Source organism: Cryptomeria japonica, chromosome 5 (assembly GCF_030272615.1).
Source record: "Cryptomeria japonica chromosome 5, Sugi_1.0, whole genome shotgun sequence".
In the NCBI taxonomy this organism is placed as follows: domain Eukaryota; kingdom Viridiplantae; phylum Streptophyta; class Pinopsida; order Cupressales; family Cupressaceae; genus Cryptomeria; species Cryptomeria japonica.
Window position 1 is genome coordinate 6498405 of NC_081409.1, and position 6075 is coordinate 6504479.

The window sequence follows — 6075 nt, forward strand, 5'->3', positions numbered from 1 at the left end:
CAATCTATATAATCTGCCAATAGAATATTGGGGAGAGTCTTCCTGGAGAAAATAGGCAAGATGTTGGGAACGGTTTTAGAAATAGATTTCGACGATGAGGAAGAATTATGTAAGTTGGTAAAAAATAAAAGTTGTTGCAGTTAAAAAAATCCTAGAGTATATCCGTTTACAAACTGCAAACGGATTATGGAGACAACAGTTAGAAATCGAAAAAGAGAGGAGACATTGCTCCAGATGTGGCAGCAAGTCACACGCTATTGAGAATTGCAGATTGTTTGTTAGGAAGGCCAAGAATCCCCTCAGAAAACCAAAACAATAGTGGAGGAGAAAACCGGAAAAAATGGTTAGGGATTCGGTGGTAGAGAGAGATGAAGTTAAATCCCCTAGGCGAAAAGAAAAGGAAGGAAACTCTCCTACGGAGAATAGAGGAGAAGCCAAGGTAACGGAGAATAGGATTGTTGATGTGATTCCTTCTTCAATTGTAGGTGAAGGGTCCTATAAAGAAGCAGTGATAGGATCCAAGGAAGGAGAGGTAACTCCATCATCCCCTAGAACCTTAAACATTAGTAAAGGCTTATCAGACACTAAATTCAAATTGGATGAGGATTTGGATGAGGATTTTTACCAAGAGGACGCATTGGAAAATGTTGATCTGAGATGCATCAGCCAATCGACAAACATCCTTTTGGGCAAGGCCAAAGGATCCAAAGGCAGGAGAAGCAACCGCCAAAAGAGAGAAGAAAGTGCTAAGGAGAAAGGCATTATTAGTGTCTTTGAATTCATGAGGAAAGCCAGGGGAGAAGGCTTCTCCCCTGGCAAAAGATGAAGATCACCACGTGGAATGTCAGGGGTCTATTGGCTCCTGACAAAAGACGCTTGGTAAAAAGAGTGTTAGTTAGAGGTAGCAGTGATATAATCGCCTTTCAGGAAACGAAGATGGACAGAGAGAAGGCGAATAGCTTCATCAATTCTTGCAAGGTCTGGGAAGGCATCTTCCAAGAAGCCACAGGGGCCCCTGGTGGGCTGGGAGTTATTTGGAATCCTTCTCAAGTCAGAGTAACTCTACTAGAGAAAGCAGATCATTGGATGTTATGCACAGTAAATAGTTTTAAGGAGAATTTGAACTTCTCTTTAATTAATGTCTACGGTCCAACAAAAACAACAGAAAAATCTAAGGTATGGCAGGCTCTCACAAAAAAAAAATCGAAAATAGGGATGATAAGATAGTAGTGGTTGGCGATTTTAATGCCCTGCTTGATTTGGATGAGAAAAAGGGAGGTTTGAGAATGTCAAATAAGATTATGGAAGATTTCAGAGATTTTGTAATGCAGAATCAATTGATGGATGTAGTTCCAAAGAATGGAACCTTCACTTGGACGAATAGAAAAGCAAATTTTGCCCATATTTCAAAAAGATTGGATAGACATCTCATTGGTGAATCTCGGTTGGAGTCATCTTTCCAGGTAGAAGCACTCATTCTTCCTATATCCCTTTCAGATCACTTCCAAGTAGAACTCAAATTGAGTGAGGTTCCAACCAAAGGAAGTAGTAGTTTTAAATTCTTAAGCATGTGGTGGAGAGATCCAGAGTTCACTTCGCGCCTTTAGCAATGGTGGATAGAAAGTAACACTTTTAGGGGTTCACCGAGCTATTGTTTCGTAAAAAGACTAAAGTTTCTAAAAGAGAAGATCAAAAAATGGAACAGAGAATCATTCAAGAACATCTTCACAGAAAGAAACAGAATTGAGGAGGAATTAAATCAAATAAATTTGACCACTATCATCTCTGGGATGACAAATGATACGTACCACAAAGAAGTTTCCCTCAAGCAGGAATTGGCAGAAATTCGTCTGAGAGAGGAAGTTTTTTGGTGTGATAAATCCAGGGAGCTTTGGATTAAAGAGGGAGATGCAAACACAAAATTCTTCCATGCATCAGTAAAATCTCACAGGATTAAGAACAAAATTGCCAGGATCACTGATTTGGAAAGTAAGTTGCACTCTTCCCCGAAAGCCATTGAGGAGGCAGTGATGAATTTCTTCAAAAATATGCTTGGGGATGCAGTGGAACAAAATTTGTGGTCCCACTTGTTAGCAGACATAATCCCAAACATGATTTTAGAGGAAGGTAATAGAACATTATGCTGCCCCTTTTCGCTCGATGAAGTTAGAAAGGCGGTCTTTGATCAACACCCGAATAAAGCTCCGGGCCTAGACAGATTCACGATGGAATTTTATCAGAAATGTTGGGGTTTCATGGGGAACGACATACTCTGAATTGTGGAAGACTTTAGAAAACAAGGGAAGTTTGTCAAAGAGATCAATCATACTAACATCGCGTTGATCCCAAAGAAACAAGACTGCTCTTCTATCATGGACTTCAAGCCAATTTCTCTATGTAATTCCCTCTACAAAATCATCTCCAAGGCAATGGTCAATAGACTTAAACCAATCCTAAAGAGCATAATTTCGCCAGAGCAGCATGGCTTCACCCCGGGGCGTGAAATCATGGACAACATCATTATGGCAGCTGAAACCATCCACTCAATGCATTCTTCCAAATTTCAAGGTATGATTGTTAAACTAGATGTTTCCAAGGCTTACGGTCAGGTAAAGTGGAATTTCTTAACAGAGGTCCTCAAGAAATTCGGCTTTGATGAAAAATGGTTGAGATGAATAGTCCACTGTATTTCAACTGTATTTTTCTCAATTATTGTTAATGGCTTCGTGTGCGGTTTCTTCCAAGCTTCTAACGGGCTACGATAAGGAGATCCTTTGTCGCCCTTCATGTTTGTTCTTATGGCATAAGTGTTGGGCAGGCAGATCAAAAGAAAGGTCGGGCAAGGTCTTTGGAAAAGGTTCTCAATCCACAAAAGCTTGAATCTAGTGTCCCACTCCCAATTTGCAGACGATACCATCCTCTTCGGTGCTGCTTCAGAAAGAGAAGCTCAAGGTCATGTTACAGGGCTCCATATAAGGCATTGTCGGCAATGGATGGTCTGCTAAAAAGGTTCATTTGGGAAGGATCGAAGGAAGGAAAAAAGATCCTGTTGATCAACTAGGAAACATTTTCCATGCTCAAAGCAGAAGGCGGAGCAGACCTGAGAAAGATGAATTTGCAGAATTTGGCGTTGGGAGCGAAGTTGGCATGGAAGATGTACAATTGTCCTAACAAAGGCTGGTGCAAGGTAACGTTGCACAAATATCTGGATTCAAACAAGCCAGAAAGAATTTTCACCATGGCGAACTTGATAGGAGGGTCTCCGCTTTGGAAGTTCATATGGGAGAGCAAGAGGATCATTACAGAACATCTGTCATGGAGAATAGGTGATAGTCGCAAGGCTAAATTCTGGAGGGATTCATGGAACAATGACAAAGCATTAGTAGATAAAATCGATGACCAAGACTAGATAAATGAGATGGAAGCAACTATGGGCGTGATGGTGGTTGATTATGTTCAAGAAGATTGTCGCACAAACTCTCCAATAAGATGGAAAAGGTTCGAAAATGCTCAGAATGCAAATAGTGCGAAGGTGGTCAACATTCTCCAAAGTAGAAACATTTATCTAACAGCCAAAAAAGACACCCTTATCTGGAATGCTTCTAAATCAAGGAATTATAAGATTAACTTGGGATATGAATTACAAAGAAAGAGGAAAAAAGATGGCAACTGGTCGGCTACCTTATGTTGGGACAGATGGGTGTTACCTAAAGCGGGGGCTTTTCTTTGGATTGCTCTGCACGGAAAAATCCTTACAAGTGACATATTGAAGTTAATAGGTATTCAGAGGCCCAACAGATGTTGTCTTTGCAAAAATGAGGAAGAAACAACAAACCATTTATTGTACAATTGTCCTTTCTCTAGGAAGTGTTGGGATTGGTTGCAGCCGCAACTTTATATGGTTTATAACAGTTCTTTCAAAGATTTCATTCTTGCTTGGCCGATAGGGGGCAAATCTTCAAAATGGGGAATCTTGTGGATTTCAAGCCCTTCATTGGTGGTCTGGCACGTGTGGAAGGAGAGAAACAAAAGGATTTTTCAGGGAAGAAGAGTTGGAGGTTAATACCCTGATCAATAAAATTCAAGGGGCTATAAAAGAAACAATCAGTGCCAAGATCTTCGGCAGTAAATATAAATATTACTCAAAGTAGGATATGGAATGGAGTAGGTTTGGAAGCTTAAACAAAGCAGAAGCCACACCCAAGGAGTCAAATCATTAGAGCGAAAAAAGGTCAAGTGGAAGCCTCCCCCTAGCGGATGGAAAAAAATGAACTTCGATGGTGCTAGCAAAGGAAACCCAGGATTATCGAGCTATGGAGCAGTTGTCATAGATGAGGAGGGCAACCTTATGGGGGCGGTATGTGGCCAAGCGGGCTTTGTTTCCAACAACATTGCAGAAATCACCACTTTAGAGGAAGGACTTAAATGGGCGACTGCTAACGAAATAACGAAGGTGGTGATTGAAGGAGACTCAAAAGTGATTCTTAATGGAATTACCAATCATCGCTTTATGAACTAGTGGTTGGACACTTGGATCCCAAGAATTTATGGTTATCTTCAAAAATTTAAGGATTACCATGTTCAACATATCTTCCGTGAAGGCAACTAAGTTGCGGACCTTCTTGCTAATCACGGGATTGCTAGATCTTTGCCAATCGTCTTGTCGCTTGCGAACGTAGTTAACAGAGGTCTTCAATAGAGATTATTAGAGGACAGCGCCCACATCCCAAAGTCGGGAATTGGATTATCGGTAGATCATTTTTGTTCCAAGGATAAGAGAAGGTACGCTCTTATCCGGCTATTAATGCGGGCTGGCAGAAGAATCCTCAGAATCTCTTCCCACCTTTGATAGCCCGTGAGAAAGAGAAGAAGGGGATAGAAAGGACCTAGAGGGTTCTAGAAACAGTCGATCTTTTTATAGATAAGAGAAGCCAGATCGGAGTGGTGCATATAGCATAAGCAAGATGGTTCATAGGTTGGGTCTGAGTTGCCTTTGTGGCGAGGAGATGCTGGAAGCCCAATGCGAACGTCTACTTGATATAGACATAGAAGGCCAGAATGCTATACAGGGATTGCTCAATGCTGCATTCAATGAGGAGCAGCATTGGTGTGACGACTTTATTTACAAGATCATCTTGTGTCTATTGGTGGACGTTTAACCGTCAAAGGAAGCCTGTGTGGAGAAACTGGTGGGCTTCGTAAGGGATGAAGATGCTGAAGCCGTAGGAGGAGCGGTGTTTGAAGTGGAAGAGGAATGGGCCAGCATACTTGGCCCATATTTCAATCCCCTAGCCTTTCTTTTTGATGCGGAGTGTTCGGACCCCGAGGACAAAATTTGGCTTGTTGTCGAAGCACTCAGAATGAGGAAGGAGGAATTTATGGTGGAGGCATGGGAGGTTTTCAGAGTGGGAGTCAAGAACGTAGATATGGGGCCTTTCAGAAGGATGATGATGAAGGAAGACGGTTGGCTATCGGAAGGGAATGTCAACAAGGTGGCGACCATAGGCATGTGTGTGGCCACCATTCTTAGGCTTGTGTAATAAGCTATATGTGATTTGTAATTTTTTAAAGTTTGTTGTGGTTGTTCAGAAATTTTCGTTATGTACTTTTGGATTAATATAGGGCACTATCCCCATCTTGATAGCACTTGCTAATAATAATAATAATAATAATAATAATAATAATAATAATAATAATAATAATAATAATAATAGCAATCTAAAAAAAAATCACTCAATCAAACAATTAATAGCTTTATTAATATATAAACAATAAACAATTAATAATTTTGACAAAATCTTATTAAATATTAAAATCAATCTATATTCCAAATATTTTTTTATATTTTTTTGTTTATAATATATATTTTTTAAAGTGACAAATAACTAAATAAAATTAACGATAAAATATATACACATTTTAATTGTTCGTTGGAAGTACTCTATTTAGTGACCCCTCCTCATCATGTTAACACAAACTTTAAGTAAAAAGAAAAAAGAAAACAGACACCAAAATATATAATTAAAAAAAATTGGAAATCACCACTGAATTTTCCCACACTACTAGAAAAATTAT